This window comes from Canis lupus, chromosome 15 (assembly GCF_003254725.2).
Source record: "Canis lupus dingo isolate Sandy chromosome 15, ASM325472v2, whole genome shotgun sequence".
In the NCBI taxonomy this organism is placed as follows: Eukaryota; Metazoa; Chordata; class Mammalia; order Carnivora; family Canidae; genus Canis; species Canis lupus.
Window position 1 is genome coordinate 54685313 of NC_064257.1, and position 22751 is coordinate 54708063.

At 35.2% G+C, this 22751-nt stretch overlaps 1 protein-coding gene across 3 annotated transcripts in view; it reads left to right on the forward strand.

Moving 5' to 3' along the window:
- GRIA2 (glutamate ionotropic receptor AMPA type subunit 2) overlaps window positions 1–22751 on the forward strand; it is a 151711-nt gene that overhangs the window by 34885 nt on the left and 94075 nt on the right. The gene's annotated exons all lie outside the window — the stretch shown is intronic.

The window sequence follows — 22751 nt, forward strand, 5'->3', positions numbered from 1 at the left end:
TTGGGATTAGATTAAAAGGGAGGGAAAAATACGTACCTTTTTCTCTGTCCAGAAACAAACAAACAAAAAATAGGTAAGTGTGATTATACTCTAAGGATCAGAAAGTTTTTTAGTTATTGAAGGGAAAAGTTACAATAGTCTATTAGTGTTTGTGGACAATTAGACAATTATTTGGCAAAGATCACATTAGCTCCCCACTTCTTATATGTAGTCAAAGAACACAGAAGTTTTTCTTAGAGTCTAGAGATGGAGATGGTCTTCACATACATACAAAGAACATGAGGCATAAAAGGAAAGATTAGTAGATTTGATGACAGAAAACTTAAAACAAACCCATCTGTATTACTCATTTGAAAAATTAAAAAAGGGATGCCTGGGTGGCTCAGCTGTTGAGCTTCTGCCTGGCTCAGGGCGTGATCCTGGGGTCCTGGATCGAATACCACATGGGGCTCCTTGTGCGGAGCCTGCTTCTCCCTCTGTCTATGTCTCTGCCTCTCTCTCTCTCTCTCTCTCTTTGTGTCTCTCATGCATAAATAAAAAAATCTTGGGATCCCTGGATGGTGCAGCGGTTTGGCGCCTGCCTTTGGCCCAGGGCGCGATTCTGGAGACCCGGGATCGAATCCCACGTCGGGCTCCCGGTGCATGGAGCCTGCTTCTCCCTCTGCCTGTGTCTCTGCCTCTCTCTCTCTCTGTGACTATCATAAATAAATAAATAAATACCTTAAAAAAATCTTAAAAAAAAAACAGATTGGGACATTATTTCTAAAACATGCAATTGACAAATGGCTCATATCCATAGTGCATAAAGTCTGTAAAGAGCTCCTACAAGTCAGTAAGGAAAAGGCAATATAAGAAATGTTAAAGATCAGGAAATACAATAATAAGATATATATATATTAAGCCAATATATGTATCAAATTTGTCAAAATGACAATATTATAAAGATTGGAGCTATTCAGAGTTGAGGGTATTTCAAAAACTCTCATGCCCATTTGGAAGAATTTTAACTTGGCCCCATGTGTGTCTAACCTAGAAAGTCTGCATCTAGTAATTTATTCTTGGGGTATTCACATCCATACTCAAAGATATATGTATAGGATGTTCATTGTCCAATGGTGAAAATTTAGAAGCAAGTTAAATGATTACTAGTCATGAATTAGTTAAATAAATGGTAACAAGTCAATTTGACAAATGTTGTAGTCATGAAAATATATGTAGTTTTATGAGAAGAAATTTCATCATATGTTAAGTATAAAATAATGTGTGTATGTGTACATGTAATACTTGTCTATATGCATTGATAAGATGTTTTTGGAAGATGAACAAACTACTGAAAATTGCTTTATATTAGTGATGTGGTTTTAAGAGATTTTCACTTTCTTTTACTGTTTGATTTCTCTCTTCAAGGTCAATATTAACTAAATTGATAGTTTAGTTAATGTAATAATGTAATTTCCCTGAGTTTCAGATATAAATTCACTCATTTTAGTATTACAGAAGCGTGGAGAAGTGTCAACTAGATTGCAGTGGCCAGCTCCTCAATTATAAGATATTAATTACCTGAAAGGACGGAGGAGTTCATAGAAGCTTTACTCCCTAAAACTCAAAAGGCCGGGTGTGCCCATAATTTAAGAATTAATTTATATCTCAAATCAGTTATTTAAGTTGTATCCATCTTGTGAGCTGATTATGTTCTTTGAATTTCACTAGAAAAATTCAATTCAATTAATATTTAATGGGAGTACTATATTCAGGAAATGTGTTTAATCTAATTACATTTACCACTAACCCACTCTCATTGTAAAATTTTTAAAAATGAAAAGGAAAGAAAAAAGAGTACAAGCATAGTACAAGGCAGTATATGAATTACCAAATAATTATAAACCAGCAGGAGCTACAACTTCAAAGATGCATGAATTAGTTAAACAAATGATAGAAAGTCAGTCTGACAGATTTTTGTACAGTCATGGAAATATATATAGTTTTATATATAATGAGAAGAAATGTCATCAAATACATTATAATATTTATAATTGTTTTCCGTTCTCTTTATTTTAATTCTACATGATTTTCTTTGTCCATTTTGTTTCCTATCAAGTCTTCCCCTGCTATCTCTATCTGTGAGAGTGCCCGGTACAGATATCTGGCTCTAACTCTCGCAGTATAAAATATTGTGATTATTGTTATAAAAATGCTGTATGTATATAATACATGTCTATATGTAACTTCAGAGAAGGAAAAATGGGATAATCTGGAATATGGATATTGAGGAGGAGGAAATTAAACTGCGTCTGGGACAATAGTTAGGATTTAGTTCAAAGACAGATCTTGGAGGTCCTGGAATAGATATTAGAAATAACAGAGAAATTATCAGCAACTCTCTCATTCACTTATGAAACATTTTCCGTTATTTTTGATGAATTAAAGAAAAGGCTTTGCTGATCATCCCTGATCATGCTTATTACCTTCTGAGTTTTTAAACATTTTTGCCTTATGAATAAATGACTGAAAAAGAGCTAAAGGATTATCCAAACAGGTAATTAGCGTTTAAAGACACATTTTTTTTTTCATATATATTCTTTACTATTAGCAGGTCTTCTTTAAAAGCTTATATGAGTGCGCTATTTTTTTTTTTTGCATCTATTATTAGCTGCTAGCTTCTTCTTTTCCTTATGGAAGCATTGCCATAGATCTAGTGCCCTTCGTTTTATGAATGAGGAGACAAGCACAGAGAGGTTAATGTCACATGCTGTAGCAAAACCAAGATTGGATCCATCATTCCCCGACGCCAGGCCCTATGGTCTTTTTACTGTGCCACACTGTTTTCAAATATATCTTGTGTTTTCTGCTTTCCAGTGTTTAATCTCTCTCTGAGGTTGTTATTTGTTCATGGAATTTATTTTGCTCTCTCACATCATTGAAGATTTTATCTTTAGTGCTTTGGAGCCTGAAAGAGTGAATGTGTCTTGGAAATGTAGGTCTAACTGCTTACAAAGATCAATGAGCCCTTTGACTACTTTCTCTAAATATTACTTATAGTAGATATTTGAATTGGCTCCTTGACTGAAATGCAAGGAATAACAATGTGAAAAGCAATGAATTTGTAAAAATCTACAGGATTAATTTCAAAAGTGTTACTATGCCTCAGCTTTATTTGCAAGAGCAGAATATAATTTTCTTTTGGCATTGGTCTTTTAATCTGAAAAACTATGAAGATTATGTATTTGATTAAGAGAGAAACTATGGAAACAAACTAAATTTTCTACTACAAATAGTTTTATCCAATACAGTTGAAGAGTATGAAAAGCCAATTGCTACGGCATCTTGCTCACTGGAATCTCAATATTACTGATTCTTGAAAAGTTCTCAAGTTCCCAGAGGTTCTGAAGAGGAAAGAAACAAAGAAATTTTAGAAGATAAAGAAGTGAAGGGGGAGGAAAAACATCTTTAGATTACTTTCACTAGGGTTTACAAAATTATTGGGCATCGGATTATAGCCTGGCACACTGGGAATGGAGAACTCTGTCATTTTAGTGAAGCTTTCCTGGATAAGTCACTTCATCCCTTTACATGTCACTTTCCTTAACTATGACAAGTTGGGTTGGTCTGATGACCAATGGCTCTGTAATTCTGTAGATGGATTATTTCCCAGGCCATTTGCTGTTTCAAGATGATATGAACCTTATGTTCCGTTCATCTTAAGTCCTGGAGGAGGAACAAAGCTTTAAAATGATTTAAGAGAATTATATCATCATATAATTCTGTTTTCTGTTCTCTTTATTTTAATTCTACATGATTTTCTTTGTCCATTTTGTTTCCTATCAAGTCTTCCACTGCTATCTCTATCTGAGCCCAGTACAGATACCAGGCTCTAACTCTTGTGTTACTCCGACACTTGTATATCCAGTTGTCACTTGAATTTGATTAGAACTTAACACATTTAAGGAAGATTCCTTTTAACCCACTGCCAGACAGTGGGTTATACCTGTATTTTCCTTCATGTCACTTAACCTGATTAAGACTGTCTTTGTTCATAATTAAAATTTTTTATGTCTCTTTCTTGCTCACAAACACTCCTTTCTTGCTAGCTTAAATACTGGCACAGTTCTTTCCTTTCCGTCTCCAAATTCGGAGATTTCTCCTCATTCCTATTCTTACTCTTGTGGCTGCAAACCTAGGTCATACTTTTGTTACAACAGAGCTCATTGTCTATGTGTTTGGTCTTCCTTGTAATCCATTCTGTACACTTTATTTTCCTGATGTACACGTCTGGTCATGTCGCTCCTTTTGGAAGCTGTCTGTGGCTTTTCATTATTTAGACAACAATACAGTCTTCTCAGTCTAGACTTTTCAGGTCTTCACTCTTTGGCCTCATCCTTCCATTCCAACTCTCCCCTAGACATCCTGTTGTTCAGTCGTATCAGACTACCTACCATTTTTAAATTCATACTGTTAATTGAAATACAGATTTGGCTTTGTGCAAAAGAGACCCCATATAATTGTGACTTAACTGGTATAAAAGTTTAACTCTCTGTCACATAATAACCCAGATGCCTATGTGGTCATTTAGGAGCCCAGATACTCTACCACCTGAAGCATTTTGGGCCTTTAGCTTGATCATTGGTTACTTGGTCCCATGTCTCCACTCTTAGTAGCATGCAAGAGGAGGTGTCGAAGAAGAATACACCCTCTGCGTTTGGAACATATTCTGAGATTTGCATGCACCACCGTTTCCTCTTACATGTCATTGGCCAGAACTTAGTAGCACTTAGTAGTGGGGCCATACTTGTTGCATAGAAGACTAGAAAATGTGATCTTGATATTAATTCAATATTTGCATAGTTAAAATTGTTAATACTATGGAGAAATCAGGTAAGAGATAGCCAGGCATTTTTGTCACACTCCCTAAGCTACTGTTAGTGGTGGTCTTCTGCTCTTCCTTCTCTTTCTCCTCTTCTCTTTTCTTTCTCCTCGCTCCCCTTCTGTTCCTTCTCTCCTTAGCTCCATGGCTTTTGCTATCATCTTCGTTGAGATGGCCATTCCTTTACTTCTACCTCCCTTACTAAATTTCCTATCCATTGTGTGAATCCAGGCCAAAACCATATTGTTCAAGATTCTGTTATTTTATTTTATTTATTTTATTATTTGATTTTTAAAGATTTTATTTATTTATTAAAGAAAGAGAGCACAAGCCAAGTGAGCGGCAGAGGGAGGGGTGAAGCAGGCTCCCCACTGAGCAAGGCGCCTGATGTGGGGCTCCATCCCAGGACCCCAGGATTATGTCCTGAGCCGAAAGTAGGCATAACCATTTCGGCATCTATTATGCTCTAGGTATGACTTTATTTATTTTATTTCACCCCATCAACAAATACACCAATCAGAACAAAAACAAAAACAAAACAACAGGATTGAGAAGTTAAGTAACTTGGCTATAACTATTCAGCTAATAAATTTTAGGGAAATATCTAACTCACCTAATGGTAAGCTTGCCATAGATAGTTTGCTGAAAGAGAATTTGTGGAAATTAGATTGGTTGAATTATTGAAGTTTTTCTTTTTTAAAAGTTTTTATTTCCTAGAGCTTCCTGGCATTTCTTTGGCTTTGTAATTTTCCAGTCCAGATTGATTGAATATAATCTGTGTATTTACATTTATCTTGTGTTTAATATTTTTCTGAAGATATGTGTCCTTGCTGTAAAAGCAGTGTATTATCTTATATACCAGTCTCACTCATGTTCCTGATTTTGCCTTTGAATCAGTTTCTGCATAAATCTCTGGAAGACCCGAGTTTTGATAGGACCCCCCAAAAATATTTTTTTCTTTCCATTGTACCATGATGCCTCATTGATTATATGCTCAAAAGTCTTGTTGAAGTAATTTGAAATCTCTTGCTAGGAAATACAGTATACTTTATCCATGTTACCTTATGGTCTTTTAATAACTTGTTAATTTTTTGTGACCCAAAATAATGCCAATATTTTGGTTCTAAATGGAGACTAGTATAAGTATCAAACTTCTATGAGTCAAAAGTTTTCATTGTACAGATTATTTGTGATCTTCATAAGCATGCTATCTGAATCTTCATATGGCAGTTTGGAGAAAACAGCAGTCCTGCCTTTTAAGCAGTAAAGCTTATTATTTCTCATCCTTTGATTTCTTTTTGTGTCCTGTCCTTCTCAAATAACAGTAACTTTTGCTGCTTGGTGGGCTTTAACTTTAAATCCAGGCATTTACCAGTTTCTGGGCCAATAATAAGAGAGTTAGCAGCAAGAAGATCAATACTTTTTGCTATGTCGGTTAGTGGGCTTCCAACGAAGTTATCTTGCTAATCATTTCTGTTACTTCAACGGGGTCAAGAATGAATCCTGAGTGCACATGTGGCTTCTGAGCCTCTCTTAACCTCTCAAAAAAGTCCTGGTGCAAAGATACAGAAACTACCACAAATATTCTTAGGAAAATCTTTCCATTTTAATTTTTCAATTATGTTATACTTCCAAAATGATTCATCACTGATCAAAGATATTTAAGTTAGATGAGAAAAAGATACACAAAACTAAATTCCCAACAGCAGTCAAGTTATGCTACTATATATGAGACAGGCAATGTAAACTCTTATTTATTTAGCCCACAGTAGTTAACACATATTTATTTAAAATGTGACTTTTCTGGTTGTCATTTAAATTTGTCAAGGTGAACTAAGAATAGCAAGATTCCCACAAGTAGGTCACAATCTTACACAGTTATTTCCTCTGAATGGAGAAGCGGAACATGCACTGCATTAAGCACAATTCAAAGTAGCTGATATTACTCCCTGATTCTTTCAAGGCATTCTCTTTTCTACTAATATCATACTTCATTCCCTGAATAATACTCAAAACAATAAGCAGACACTAATATTTTATGTGAGGATGACTGTTTCATATTTGCTTTACAGAAATTATAAATATTTAGACTTTTTCAAATGAACTAATTTCTACTTTTTGGATATCTCCATTTGGAGTGTTGTCTCTGTAGTGGTTCAAGTATTTTATAAGTGGTTTAAGAGCTTAATACACCAAATAATCCATTCACACTCTTGTTCCTATTTAAAGAATGCAGACCTCATGTATTATAATTTTATTCCATTTTATCGGAGTTAATTCAGAAAATATGGACAAGCAGGTGGCATCCAAGGGTTTTGCTACTTCTGAAGAGATTAGCATATAAACACATCACAACATATGGTTAAAGGTTCATTTACAGGTGTGGCAGCTTCTGTATCTTGTTGCCCTAAATCAATTTAATAGTCAGTGTGTTGGGTTAGCTGCCTTGGCAGAAATCTTTAGCTATTCTTAAAAAAAAATGTATCTACACAGTTTGGATTGTATGAGCATTTATTATAATTGCAATAAATTCAATGGCTCTAGTATCTCACTAGAGATTAGGGAGGTGATATTACCTTCTCCAGGAGACTCAAGGTCATAGGTGCTGATCTTTCAGGTGGGAATTATCACTCAAAAATCCTGGAATAATTAAGTCTAACTTTTTTTTCCCTAATATTTTCTTCTCTTTACCTTTCCCATTTTGAACCTTACTGTTCATCACAAAGTAAAGAAATATTGTCATCTCTTTTAGTGGTGAAATATATTAACAAAGGAATATAGAATTTTAATGGCCCCAAATGGAAATATCTAAGTTCAATACCACATGTGCAAGGATGACTTCAGAAAATGTATCATGTATTGGTTTTTAGAACTGCATGCAAGTTTATGAGTAAAAAAAAAAAAAAAAAAAAAAAAGGAGGGATATATTCATTTTTTATTGCTGCTGTAACAAATTGCCACAAACTTCATGGTTTAAGACATCCTAGATTTATTATCTATAGTTCTGGAGGTCAGAATCTGAAATTAGTCTCAGTGAAGGGTGAACAGCAGCAGGGTTGCATTCCTTTTTGGAGCTGTTGTGGGAAAATGCTTCTGGTGGAGGCCACCTGTGGTCCTCCACCAGTGGTCTTCCATCTCAGTTCTGACAATGGCAGGTCAAGTTTTTCTTGTACGGCTCCTGCATCTTTCAGATTGCATCACTCTGGTGCTCTTCTTCTGCATTCCTCTTCCACTTCAAAAGGCCCTTGTAATTGCACTTGAACACCTGATTAATCCAGGAAAATCTCCCCATCTCAAAATCAGATGATTAGCATGCAACCATAAATCCATCTGCAATCTTAATTCCTCACTGCTGTGTAACCTAACATATTCATAAATTCCAGAAATTAGGAAGTGGAAATCTTTAAGGGACCATTATTTGGCCTGCCACAGGTGATGGAGACATTTAAAACAAAAACAAAAACAAAAACAAAAAAATAGGAAGATGTGAAGAAAAACAAAAAAGAGAGTCGATCAGGAAAGCAGCTTGCTAGTCTCCACTCTACAGCCAACTAGTTAGTAAAGAAACTCAGAAAAGCTGTTCAGTTTCTTAGTTTCACAGTTTACCATTTCAGTAATTTAATAATAAATACTGTCCTCTGGGAGCCTCTGATACACTACTCATTCTTTCTTGTATGTATTATCTCATTTAATTCTCAAAACAACACTACCCCCTGTGTAGATAACCAAACTTGAGGCACATGGAGTTTATGCAACATTTTCTTGATCACTCAGCAGTAAGTGGAGAGGTATGTTTTCGTTCATAAAGTCTGACCTAACTCAGAATTTTTAAACATTAGGCATGTTGCTCTGATTGGAATAAGATAGTGATATTTTATCTTTTCATTTATTTATGAGTTAAATCGGTCAATGAATGTTAATTGGGCACCCACTGGCAGACCAGAAACTCTGGTAGACATTGGAAATATGGTGGTAAATAAGCAAAACATAGGTTCTGTCTCTGTGAATTGGGATCTAGGTAAGGTAAAATATAGATGTTGTTCCTATAATTCTCTGTTGTTTTGCAAACCAGGCCAAAATGTGGTGGCTTCAAACAATTATTTCATTATCTCATATGATTTTGTTGGTTGACTGGTATCAGCTGGGCAGTTCTTCTTCCCCATATAAATTCAGCTGGGCTTCATGCATCTAGAAAACCTAAGATGGCTTATTTTTATGACTGGCAATTGATGCTGTGTGTTGACTGGTGCCCCTTGTGACAGCTTCTAACTGCATAATGACTGCATTCCAAAGGGTGTCCCAAGAATGAATATTTCAAGGGGGAGGAAACAAATGCTGCCAGTCTTTTTTAGGACTAGGTCAGGAACTTGTACAGCAGTACTTCTGTATTCTTGGCTAAACAGCCATAGAGCATGTTCATATTCAAGAGGAGGAGTATACTTAAATCTTTTATGAGAAGAGTGACCAAGGAAAATGTTGTGGTCAGCTGTGGCCCATCACAGACTAGAATATAGAAAATAAGAAAGAGATATGTAGAAATCAATGGCTAAATCACACAAGGACTCATAAGGATTTGGGAATCTGTAATACCTGTGGTAGGAAGACCTTAAACTACTTTAATCAAGGAAATTTATACACAATTCATAATTAAATTATGAATAAGATCACTGTGGCTATAACATGGAGAATGGGGTGAAGCTCTAAGATAATAATAATGGCGAGTTGGACTAGGAAGGTAGGTAGGCATGAAGGAAAGTCAGAACTGGATGATATTTAGAAGGCCTATTTGACAAGACATGGTTATTATCTTGTGAATAGGTAGATTCAATCCAAGGTAGATTTGATGTGGAGAATGAAGTAGAAGAAAATAAGGATATGCTTTCTGTCTTGAACAAATTAAGATTGTTATTTTTTGAATTAGCTCACAATGGAAGAAAAGGTTCTGAAGGAAGAATGATGAGCTCAGCTTTAGAATCCTTTATTGAACTTAAAGTCCTATGAAACATCCAATTAAAGTTGTCTAGAAGGCAATTGGGGATATGGTCAGGATATAGGAATAAGAGCTAGATTGTAGATAGAAATTTTGCAGTTATCTCCACAGGCATAATTGAAGGTATGATTGTGAATGCAGGTATCTAAAGGGAGAATGTGGTTTGAAAAGAAAAGTATGCTTAGGACACAATCTAAGGAATATCAACATTTAATGGTTAGAAGAAAGGTCAGAGGTTAGAGAAGAAGCATTTAAGGAGGTGGGAAAAAATGCTTATGTCAAGAGCAGTTTCAAACAGGTTATAAGGATCTCTCTGGAATACTGAGAGATCAGGAGGAAAGGGTGGTCAGCAGGTTTGTGGGAAGGAGCAACAGGACACTTGGGGACATGAGTTTGGTGAAGTTTCATAGACCCTTTGGGGCATGCTAATGAAGGATTGGAAATGAGCAGCTGGAGGTGGTACGTGGGCCATGAACTTGTTTGAAGATATTGGATTGTAGGAGAGAAGTGAGAGTGGAGGAGTCTGAGATGTTGAGTAAAGTTCTTGTTTTTACCTTTGTGGCTTTGTTTTGTTTTGTTTTTTAAATTGAGAGACTTGAAGAGAAGGAATCTGTTAAAAAATAAAGAAACATTTGAAAAATCTAGGAGAAAGAGGATACTAGTTTGTGCTAAAAATATTTTTTTAATTTTTAAAATCTTAAAGTGTGAGAATTCTGGAAAAACAGCATCACTAATCCTGGAAGAGATTATTACAAGCATTTTGTCATCAAAGACCTATCATTTCCTATGTTATTCATACCATTCTAATTAATATTACTGACATTTTAAGTCTTGTATGCTACAATTTTAAGATATGAAGATGCCCCTGACTTGGGCAATATGTGAGTGGTGAGGATGCTTTTTCTTTCTAGAGCTTTTAAGAAATGGACATAGTGCATTTGTCCTTGGGATTTTTTTCCAGGGGCATTTATGAGAGTTAGGACTATCTCCAAATCAGAACTTTTTTAACTTTAGAAACTCTTTCTTTAAAATTCTTCTTGACATGGCTGAATAACAAGTTTCTGGATTCCTTTGAAATTTTAGGACTTTGAAATTGAAACTGTCTCAACTCTTGAATATTTTATCTAATGCGTTTAAAGGAATTCTTTGTATGGAAAGTCAAAGTGTTGAAAGGAGAAATGATCAAAGTTTCTAAAACTTGGGAGAGAATAAACATGAACTTTTTCACCAAATTTCATAATATTACAATTAGAGCACATCCTTGAAACCCAAAGAAAGAGTTTAGGGAAAATCAAAAGAAATACCACTTTAAACAATCTGTTTTAAATTAATGAACTATTAACCAAAGAGGTGAGACAATGTGAAAATACAAATAGATTAAAGGGGATTCATGAAAGAGATAGGTCTTTTGTAGTCTTTGAATTGTTCAAGGTTACAGTGACTATTTGGCGTTTTGGCCTCACATGATTTCACAAAATTGTTCTTCCATGTGACTCTCAGATAACAAATTACATATGGCCTGAGGAGAACTGTGGTCTTTCTGGTATGGGATTGCAATCTCATATATTTTCATGTCTTAGAAGTTAATAGTATAAAATATTACTGAAATAAGGAGGCCAACTGCCTATAGTAGAATCTTAGTTTTGTGGGTTAGTAGATGTGTGTCTTTGGGCAGATTACTTCATCTAGCTATGTCTTAATTCCTTCATAGTGAAAATAAAAGATCTAACATAGTAGTTTTATGAAATATTAAAATAGATATATTAACATAAGTAAAGAACTTGATGTGTCTGTCTTACTATTATGCCAAGTTACTGTAGTACTGGTTTTGTTGAAATGGAATTTTAAATGGAACCCAAAGCAATTTTAAACTGAACTCAATATTTCTATTTTTTTAAAGATTTTATTTATTTATTCATGAGAGACAGAGAGAGAGAGGCAGACATAGGCAGAGGGAGAAGCAGGCTCCCTGTGGGGAGCCCAGTGTGGGACTTGATCCCAGGACCCCAGGATCATGAGCTGAGGATCAACCCTGAGCCACCTGGGTGCCCCACAATTTTTCTATTTAAACTACTAGGGGACAGTGCTAATACTCCAGGAAAGTTTCTTTCTAAAAAAAAAAAAAGTACAATTTGTTTTATGAGTAATCAAGTTTTTACTCCACTAGATCATATTTAGTATTTAGTCATTTAGTCGTTAATTAAATTTTATTCCACTTGCATTATTACTCAGTTTTGAATCCAGGGTCTGATATTTTCTTGAGTATAGTTTTCATTTCTTAATAATTAGTTGTGAAAGAATTAGAAAAGAAGAAAAGAATTTAAAACCAAGGCAAAGGGGCACCTGGATGGCTCAGTTGGTTAAGCGTCTACCTTTAGCTCAGGTCATGATTCCAGAGTTCTGGGATCAGGGAGTTTGCTTTTCCCTCTGCCCCTCCCTCTGCTTGTGTACTCTCTTCTCTCTCTCTCTCTCTCTCTCTCTCACTTGCTCTCTCTCAAATAAATTAGTAAAGAAAATCTTTAAAAATCAATCAATCATCAATCAATCAATCCATGTTAATAGCCATTTAAAGTAGGTCTTTTCTCTTTCTCAATTAAGAAAATGTAGGTATGTAGGTATGCAAACGGGTTGGAGAGCATTAGAGGAGTAGAAATATTCCATGTGAACCCCTACCCATCATAATATGTACCTATGCAGGTATGTATGTGTATATACACACATATACACATATGTAATGTAGGCTTTGGTGTAGTGATGATACTGGGGGGTATGGATGTTCAATTAGTGTGATTCTATTCTCTCATCAGTTCTAATTGAATCAATACTCTTATCTCATCTGATGCCACAAGGGAAAGTGAATGAAAGAAAAAGTATGTAAATAGAAGCATTGTTAGAATCAAGGAAGACAGCCCTAAATTAGGTTCCCCACTTGGAAGAAAGGAAAAGATGAAGCACAAAGGTATCTGTATGTTGTAACTATGATCTAAGATAGACAGAAGTTACAGTAACTGTTCATTAAAGTTTCACCTTTGCTAGTGTCTAAAGACAGTTCTAAAACACAGTAATTTAATTTGACTATTAGAATTTGAAGGAAGTAAGAAATTATCTGTAACAACCACTCTTTTTATAAATTAGAAAACTTATGACCTAAAAGTTTAAGTAACCTGGCCAAGATCTCATAGTCAATGAAAGAGCTGAAGTGATATATAACCCTGGACTGGTGTCTAGCCTGAACTACTCATTATCATCATTACTGGAGCATCTTCAGAGGCATGCCATGAAATTTCAATTTTTTAATTTCTTAACAGATTTATATGAGTCCAGGTGTTTCAGTATTTAATAAGTATATTATCCTTCAGATAGCAAATCATGAATTCACCTTCCATTTTCTGAAATATATTTATAGATATAAGTATTTTGAAATATAAATTTAAATGTTTATAATTTCAGTTATGTAGAAATTTATTTTTGGCATCTACAACTTTTATGTAATATAGGTACCTCTTCTATTAAGATGGATAATGCATGATATACTTTGGAGCTTTTTTTTACGCTCATACAAAAAGATCTTGAAAACTGGGCCCATCCCAATTCTTTTTAATTTAATCCATATTTTTCTATCTTATATAATTCAGAACTTCTTTATATTAAGATCTGACTTCTCCCATTAAAGATAGCTTCTTAAGAAGCTTTATTTAAAGTGATTTTGATAAAATTCCTCTTATAAGTACAAAGCCTTTCAAATTAGTTCAAATAATGCTCCTTTAATATGTATAACTTAAATTAATGTATAATATTGCGTTTCCTGAATGAGAATCAGAGCTTTATCTGGTTCAGGAGACTAAGTGAGCCTATTATCTGTCAGACTTAGATTTAACTCCTGTTGATGATGATGGTGATGATGATGATGATAATGACGATAATGGTTTCACACAAGTTCTTTTTTTCCCCTGTAAAGAAATATTTTTACTTACTTAGGTGTAAACTATTTCAAGTGCTTCTATGCTTCTTTTGCCTTGTGCATTTTCAGGAACTTGGCACGCGTTCCATGTAATGAGTCTCTTAGAGACACCTGGAAGTTTTGGTGCTCCAAAAGGCAATATGCCATTAGCTTCAAGGTACTGGCTCATACTGAGAACACACCACCCGGCAGCCTCCACAGCTATGCTTTCAGGTTTCTCTTTGGCATGCAATTCAAGGGGCTCAGTTTGTGTTAAAATTTTTTGAAGATTTAAAATGTGTCAGAGATTGGGTCATATTTTTCCTTGTTATTAAGATAACCTAAGTGGCATTTATTTGCTCATTATTCTATTCAAGATTTTTAAACCTCTTCAGACCACTGTTCTAGGCCATTTCTTATGTTAAGAATTGGAGATGAAAAAAATGAAATATATACTCCTTGACTCCAACTCGTAATCTGGCCAGGAAAACATTCAAGTAAACTGATTATTAGACTGTGACACCCTTACAGTCAAGGGTAACACAAAGTGCTGGGGCAGTGCCAGGGACCTTGGGACTCAGATCAGATGTCAGGAGAGAGTTCAGATGGGAAGTGAAACTATTAAGGTTCATCTTGGATCATGAATAGGAGTTAGTGTGTAGTGAAGACAGAGAGTTGGATGCATGGGGATATGGAAAGACTGGTAATTCTTTAGGTGGGTTGAAAGAACATTGTATGTCATAGGAATTGCAATTTATTTTTTCTTTTAGAGTATACACTTTAAAACCAAGCCATTCGTTTCCATGTGATATTTTTATTTTCAAGCACTAACAAACTCTATCACTTCAGAAAAGGAGGTATTTGATTAATTTTAATGAGACCTAAACATACTAGAATATAGGAACATAGGCATTTTATAACTGGTTAACACTAGTAGGTTCCTATGTTCTCGTACTTCAAAAACTGCTTTTTGGTACTAGAAGGAATGCTTTTTGGAGGTCTTAATTTCGTTATTTGCAAATTAAGCACATGTAGATTAAGGAAAATTCAAATTTTCAAAACGTGATAGGCCAATCAGTGCATTTTTATTTTAAAAGCTTTTTGTTACTCTTCGTACTTAGATTCATAACAACACTGTAATGTAGCTAATGTTATTTACAAATAAAGAATCAGGGAGGTACAGGGAGGGCAAATGACCACTATCAAATAGTGATAATTAATAAAGTCAGGAATAAAATAGAGATTTTTAAACATCATTTTTTTAGAGGTTTTTAGGCATCAAATTAGATGCTCCTTTCATCAAATTGGAGTTTTACATTTGAACTCAACCTATACTTTTACATGGCCATCCTTATGTTTAAATACAAACTTAGTTGCAAGGAGAAAGATGGGGCTGAAAACCCATTTATTACTTTGCTTATCAAGACATTTTTTTTGTTCAATTACATTTCTAAAATAAGATTGGATGACTTAAAGAAATTAAATGAACTCATAATGAGAATAATAGTAGTAACATCTTGCTATTGAGTCCTTAGAGTTTTCACTATTTATACGTGAGATAATTAAAATTTACTGTGTTAGTAAATGCCAAAGCTGGCTTTTTTTTTTTTTTTGGCTTAGTTAAATTTAAGTTTATTTAGAAATTCTGAGACTCAAAGCTTTCATCTGAAAATTCTACATCTTATATTCAGTTTGAGAAAAGCACATATGTTTTATTGTATGTAAATTTTTAATAATATCTTTTTTTAAATTAAGGAATAGTTGACATATAACAGCATTTTAATTTCAGATGTACTACATAATATTTAGATATTTGTATTCATTGCAAAATGATCGCCACAATAAGTCTAGTTAATATCCATTACCATACATGGTTACCATTTTTTTTTTTCTTTTCAAACTTGCCTTTTTTTAAACAAAAAATATTTTATTTATTTATTCTTGAGAGATAGAGAGATAGAGAGGCGGAGATACAGGCAGAGGGAGAAGCAGGCTCCGCCCAGGAAGTCCGATGTGGGACTGGATCCCGAGACCCCAGGATCATGCCCTGAGCTGAAGGCAGGAGCTAAACCTCTGAGCCACCCGGAGGTTTAATCCTTTTTAATTCAAGTTTGTTTTACCCTAAAATGTTCTCTTATGTTACATCAAATTACCAATGTATTTAGATTAGACATCTCGAGAGGTCTTCTGGTGGCTTATAACATTTATACATTGTTTGTTATTGAAATGATCTCCTTTATTCTTAAAAACTGTTGAGCACATAAATAAATAGAATATTTGGATTGTTGCTTGGCTGAAGATATGGCCGTGCTTATAAGTAATGAAGTATTTGGAAGATAAGTGCTCTTATTATTAAGATATCAAAAAACTATAAAGCTTGTGAATTGAGGAATCGAAGAAAAAGAGAGCTTTCTGAAATCCCTTAGAATGAAAACAGAAAAAAAAAAAAAAAGTAATTAGAAAGGTGCCCAAAGAAACCTCAGGAAAATTTTTGTATATCTTGGACAATATTCAACAATAAATAGCAGTTATAAGGAAGAGATGTTTGTGTCAATTATATATTGCTGCATATACCATGCCTCTAAAAAAAAAAATCAATGGCTTAAAACAGCAACTGTTTTGTTTTCACGATTGTATAGGTGGGCAAGGAGTTTCTTCACCTCATCTTGCCCAGGTTCACCTAGGAGTATGCATTCTGTTAGTGAGCTCAGTAGGAATGATTGGGATGACTGGATCTCTGCTCTCTGTATGTATGTGTGTGTGTTTGAAATACTTAGATTCTTTAAAAAGAGGACAAGAATTTATGCCATGAACCAAACAAGAGTACTGACAGAGTTTTCTGGCCCAACAGCCTCTGTACCCCCCACTCCAGCCCCTTCTCTGCCACTGCTGAGGACACCCCTACTTGAGGTGAGATATGATCAGCTTTAGAAAGCAGATGGTGGGGCTGAGACCAGGTCCTGGGGGTGGGAGGAGTCCCCTACATTGTTGAGGCCACAGAGCAGATCCAGCACCACTGTAATTGGCTGAGGCCATTGGTATTTCTTCCTGGTAATTATAAAAGGGAAACCGACCCAACCACAGCAACCCTGAAAATCAACAAGATGACCTGGGAACCTGGCCATCTTGGGACTTGGCCACCTTGGTCCTGTGTGCACAAGCGAAGCCATTCCTTGGGCTTCGGTGTTTGCGCCATCTCTTCTGACCTTACCTCTTCTGCACCGACCCCACAACAGTTTTTTTTTTTTTTTAGTATTATTTTCAAAAGTAACATGTAATTTTGTAAACGTTCTGTAGAAGTTCTATTTCAATGAGGCTACACTTCACACACAGTCTTGGACCAGTGTTGTAAGAGGCAAACCTCAGTGTACAGGTGCTTGCATCACCTTTGCTCGTAGCCTACTGATCAAAGCAAGTCATATGCCATGTCTGAGTGACACATGAGCGTAAGTAACAGGAGGCATGATGTATTTAGATCCATTGGCATAACGATCTATTCCAGTCTGCCCTCTGGCTCCAGTGCTTTGTGTGCAAAATACATTCACCTCCCTTCTAAAACCCTCAGTCTCATCCAATCATGGCATCAAGCTCCAAGGCCATCATCTTATCATCTACATCAGATTAATATGTAGAGAAGCTCTTTGGGTGGAGATCTTCTTTAACCAGAGAACTGGCAACTAAAAAGATAACTTGTATTTTCTTCCTTTTCCTCCTCTATATACACACCTTACATACATTTTGAGAGGAACAGGAAAATCTCCATAACTCAATAATTGGATGAACAAAAGGTACAAAAAAGTTATTGTTCCAAAGCATTTGCTGAAATTTAGCTGGCATATGCTCCAGGGGTATGGAATGTTCTTTCCTGGGTCATCCTGCTTCGTGGAAGCTTCCTTAATTCATTGTTCTCTGTTGTGATTGGCTCTGCCTTTTGGATACTTGGGTCTGTCTTTCCTTTTTGATGAGACATGCTACGTATTTGTGGTTGAGTAGCCTTCTCAGCCTGCTTATTTTCATAGAAAATTCATTTTGAACTGCTTCTGTACATTTCAGTCCAAGCTAATTACAAAAAGACAAATTGAAAATATGAAATTAGGTAGCAGGAGTTTGTCTTTTGGGCCAGGAGGTGGGGATGAGGAGGATATGCCTTTCTTTATTCTGTACCATTTTACTAGCACTACTTTTGCTTTTGGAGTAGGTGGTGCTTCTTCCACAAAATATGTTACTGAAACTTTACAAAAATCCCAAACAAGGTATCACAATTAACATCCCCTCATAGGCCTGTGTAGAACAACACTCAGGTTTAAGCACTACCTGGTCTGGGGTCCAGAAAATACATATGAATTGAAACTGAAAAGAGAATGGACCAATTTCACAAAAAAGGTCAAGAAACAAACTGGGTCAAATACTTTATTCATTTCTAGTTTGCTTTATACATTTATAAATCTTCTCTTTTATAACTTTAAATATATGTCAGGGAAATACCTAAGAAAAGTCAAGGTTTTAAAAAATATTTAGATTTTTCATTGTGAAGAGTAGAAGTTTAAGCCATTAAAGTATCTACAATCTAGACCACCTACTTTCCATATAAAAAAAACTCTCCGAAAATCCCAGAATCGCCTCCAAGTTGTTGTGAGGAGCCACTCAGATGGAATGCTGTTTTGACTTAATTTTGTTTATGCATAAGGTAGTGATGATAGCAAAATTAAGTTTGGCCCCGTCAGACTTTGCAGACCTGTGTAAAGTCATGGTTGAGGGAAAATGGTTCTTTCTATGAGCAGAGGCAAATCTCCCTAAATAATCTGAGGCCTGAAATGTTAGGCTCAGAGTGAATATGAAAAATACCCATAAAGAAAATTATGATGAATCTGCTATTGTCTAAGTATTAAGTTATTTATAATATGGGAACTATAAATGCCAATTAAGCTAAGTTAAAATAATTCTTAATGAGCAAAAGCAATTTCTTTGGTGCAAAATTCCATGTGAATCACTGGCATTATATGTGCAGGAAGTGTGTCTATTACGTCTTTAATGCTATTTACTGTTTTCTAATATTTCCTTATTTTGTGACTTTCATTTCACAGATTTTGCTAATTTACATTTAGCTAATTTATCCTCATATTAGTCCCTTTGACCTTTGATTTTAAAAGTTATTAGAAATGAATATGCTTTTTGAAGTAAATTAAGACATTCACATCAGTATTTTTATGGAAAACCAGTCAAATCTTTACCTGTAAAATAGAGATAATTAGATTTATATTATTACCCGGCGATTATAGTGTAAGGTCAAAGAGATACTGAAAGGAGACATGAAATCAAAGAGATATGAAATCCTTTCCAAAGGTGAAGGTTTAGAGTTGTCATTAATTAATAATTAATAACCTAGTTTCTTTTTTTTTAAGAGTTTCTTATTTATTCATGAGAGACAGAGAGAGAGGCAGAGACATAGGCAGAAGGAGAAGCAGGCTCCCTTTGGGGAGCCTGATGTGGGACTCGATCCCAGGACCCCTGGATCAGAACCCGAGCCAAAGGCAGATGCTCAACCACTGAGCCACCCACGTGCCCCTAACCTAGTTTATTTATAATAAATACTCATTCTTGGATGATACTGGAGAGTTTTTAATATTGTAGCATCAGTATAACACATTTATATTTAATGAAAAGCATAGAGATTTCTGCGTAAAAGTGGGTCTCGGATTTCTGTAACACAAAAACACCTCAACATTTATCAGCTTAAGTGTTTGTAAGTGGAGTGACCCAGAAGTCACTTGACAAGACATAATTATGAATCTTCTGAAGCTCAGGTTTGAGAGAATTTGATATTGTGTGCGAAGGAGAACTGGGCCAGCTAGCGCACTTAATTAACCAGTCAGTATTTATTTCTTAACATAGCTTGGTTGTTACTTTATTGAGAACAGAAAAAAAAAAAAGAAAAAAAAGACACCACTAATTAGGACACTGCAAATGACGTTAAGCTCTCTCTGCATCGACTTGGTGGATTTACATTTGATAAGATGTGTTTTCTGTTTCACATCTGATACTTGGTGACCTTAACCAGGTTTTTTATAAGTCCCTATCTCCAAAGCATCATTATTCATTTAAGTCATGTTACTAAGTATATCAGATGTATTAAAAATTATACAGCCTATTACAGCAGACATCCCTATACACAACACCCCACAAAGGAAATAAAACATCACTAATAAGGTTGAAATCCTTGAGCCTCCTCCACTGCTATATGCCCTCACTGTCACTGTCTCAAATTTGATATTTCTCATTTCTATAAATTTCATTATATTTTTACCACTCATACATTTGCTTTTTAAAAAGAGCATAGTTTCTTTTAGCTTTATGTAAGCAAATGAGCCATCCTTGTAACTTGGATTTTTTTCATTCTCTCACACTTGGTTTTTTATATTTGTAGTTCTAGATGGAAATAATGAAATTAAAAAATGAAACTATTCATTCTCACTGCTGTGTGGTAATCTGTTGGGTTCACCACAGTATGTGGTCATGTTTGAAGGATGTGTTCATTGTTCTGGTGATACAAACAAAGTAGACAAATATTTTATATGTCCCCTGGTGTGCATGTTCCAGGGCAAATGCCTAAAAAAGAGATTATTGCTGGTGTGTATTTCTTCAATGTACAGAACCTTGCCCGATTATTGTTTAAAGTGATTATTATATCAATGCATGTATGTATGCCTACTGTGTCGGTTCTGTTTTTTATATTTTATCATTTCTTGGTGTCATGCGACTGTCACTTTTGCCAATTTATGGATACATCAAGTTAACTCACTTTGTCTTAGTGAAGATTGCTTGATTTTCAGTGTGGTTGAGCATTTTTAAATTTTTGTGTATGTCTCCTGTGTCCTTTTTTTTTTTTTTAAGATTTTATTTATTCATGAGAGACACAGAGAGAGAGAGGCAGAGACATAGGCAGAGGGAGAGAGAAGCAGGCTGCCTGCAGGGAGCCCAATGCAGGACTGGATCCTAGGACTCGGGATTACGGCCTGAGCCAAAGGCAGATGCGCAACCACTGAGCCACCCAGGCATTCCCTGTGTCCCTTTCTTAATGCAATATTTATTCATGTCATTCTTAATTTTATATTGGGTTATATTGGGTTACTTTTCTTTTTCTTAGTTATTTGTTTCTTAGTTACATATCCAGGATTTTTATCCACTTTCACTTTTCTTGGTGGCGAATACCTTGGCCAATATTACGGCTTGCCTTCTTCTTTTTCGTTTTCTTTTTTTAAAGATTTATTTTGGAGAAAGAGAGAGAGAGTGTATGTAGTGAGGAGAGAGGCAGAGGGAAAGAATCTCAAGCAAACTCCTTATGAGCGCAGAGCCCAGTGTGGGGCTTGATCTCACAACCCTGAGATCATGACCTGAACCTAAACCAAGAGTCGGACACTCAACCAACTGTATTATCCAGGCGCTCCTGCCTTTATTTTCTTTGTGGTGTTTTTCATATACATTTTTATAAAAACTTTTAAAACAGTTGAGTTTATAGTATTTCCCTTTATCATTTTTGCTTGTGTCTTGCTTAAGAAATTTTTTTCCTACATTCAATTTATAAACATGTGGCCCTATAGTTGTTGTCTGACTTCCACTGTACATCTCTGTGTCAGTGTGCCCCAGCATTTTACAGTTATGGCCACCAAGTCCTTAAAAAAGTTAAGTGAATCATCGAAAGCTGTAATGGATATTGTGTGGTCTGGCTCCAGTTAAATACTATTTTTTCTATGATACATGTTTCCTTAATGGAAAAAGATTATCTTGCTTATATCTTACATATTTTATAAGATCTCTTCAAAAATTTGGGGAAATTGGGTTCATTTTTTTCTCATTAAATAGATAATTTATCTTATTTTTAAAACAAGACAAATACCAATAATGGTATTGAGATTAGAAACATTTTGTTGAATGAGAAGGCTCTACATTTAGTATTTTTTCATGTTGCCTTACATTTCTTTATCCCATATAACTTTTGGGATGTTTTAAGTAAATACGTGTCTTTTAATTTTGATTAGATATTGGGGGGTATGTTACAATGACAACTAGAATGTTGAGCAGAAACACAAGTAAAATTTTAGGGTGAAATAATGAAAAGTCATCTACCCCTAATAAAATATTTATTTATTTTTGACCTTGACCTTTTTCTACTGCTTCATTGCTAACCCAGGTGTGAAGTGGCAAAAAGTAAATTGGAACTCTGCTTTGATCAAAGCTGAGAAGGCAGCGAAGATTTGATTCAGAATTATATTAGTCTGGTCATGAATCTTCTGCTTGAAGAAAAATGGTCTCCCTGAATGTGGGCTTTTTTTAAAGATATAATTAATTAATTAATTTTAGTTTTAATTTTAATTCCAGTTAGTTAACATACAGTGTAATGTTAGTTTCAAGTGCCCAATATAGTGATTCAACACTCCCATATAACATACAAGGCACTCCTTAATCACCATCACCTGTTAAACTGATGCCTTCCGCCCACTTTCCCTCTGGTAATGATTAGCTTTTTGGTTTTTTTTTTTTTTAAAGATTTTATTTATTTGAAAGAGAGAGAGAGAGAGCATGCACGAGCTGGGGGAGGGGTAAAGAGAGAGGGAGAGAAAAAAGCTCACTCCCCTCTGAGTGGGAAGCCTGATGTGAGGATGGATCCCAGGACTGTAAGATCATGATCTGAGCCTAAGTCAGAGGCTTAACGTACTGAACCACTCAGGTGCCCCCATCAGTTTGTTCTTATAGGTGAGTCTGTTTCTTGATTTACCTCTCTCTTTCTCTGTTTTTTCCTTTCCTCATTTGTTTTGTTTCTTAAATTCCACATATGAGTGAAATCATATGGTATTTGTCTTTCTCTGACTGACTTATTTCGCTTAGCACTATACTCTAGATCCATCCATGTTATTGCAAATGGCAAGATTTCATTCTCTTTTAAGGCTGAATAATATTCCATT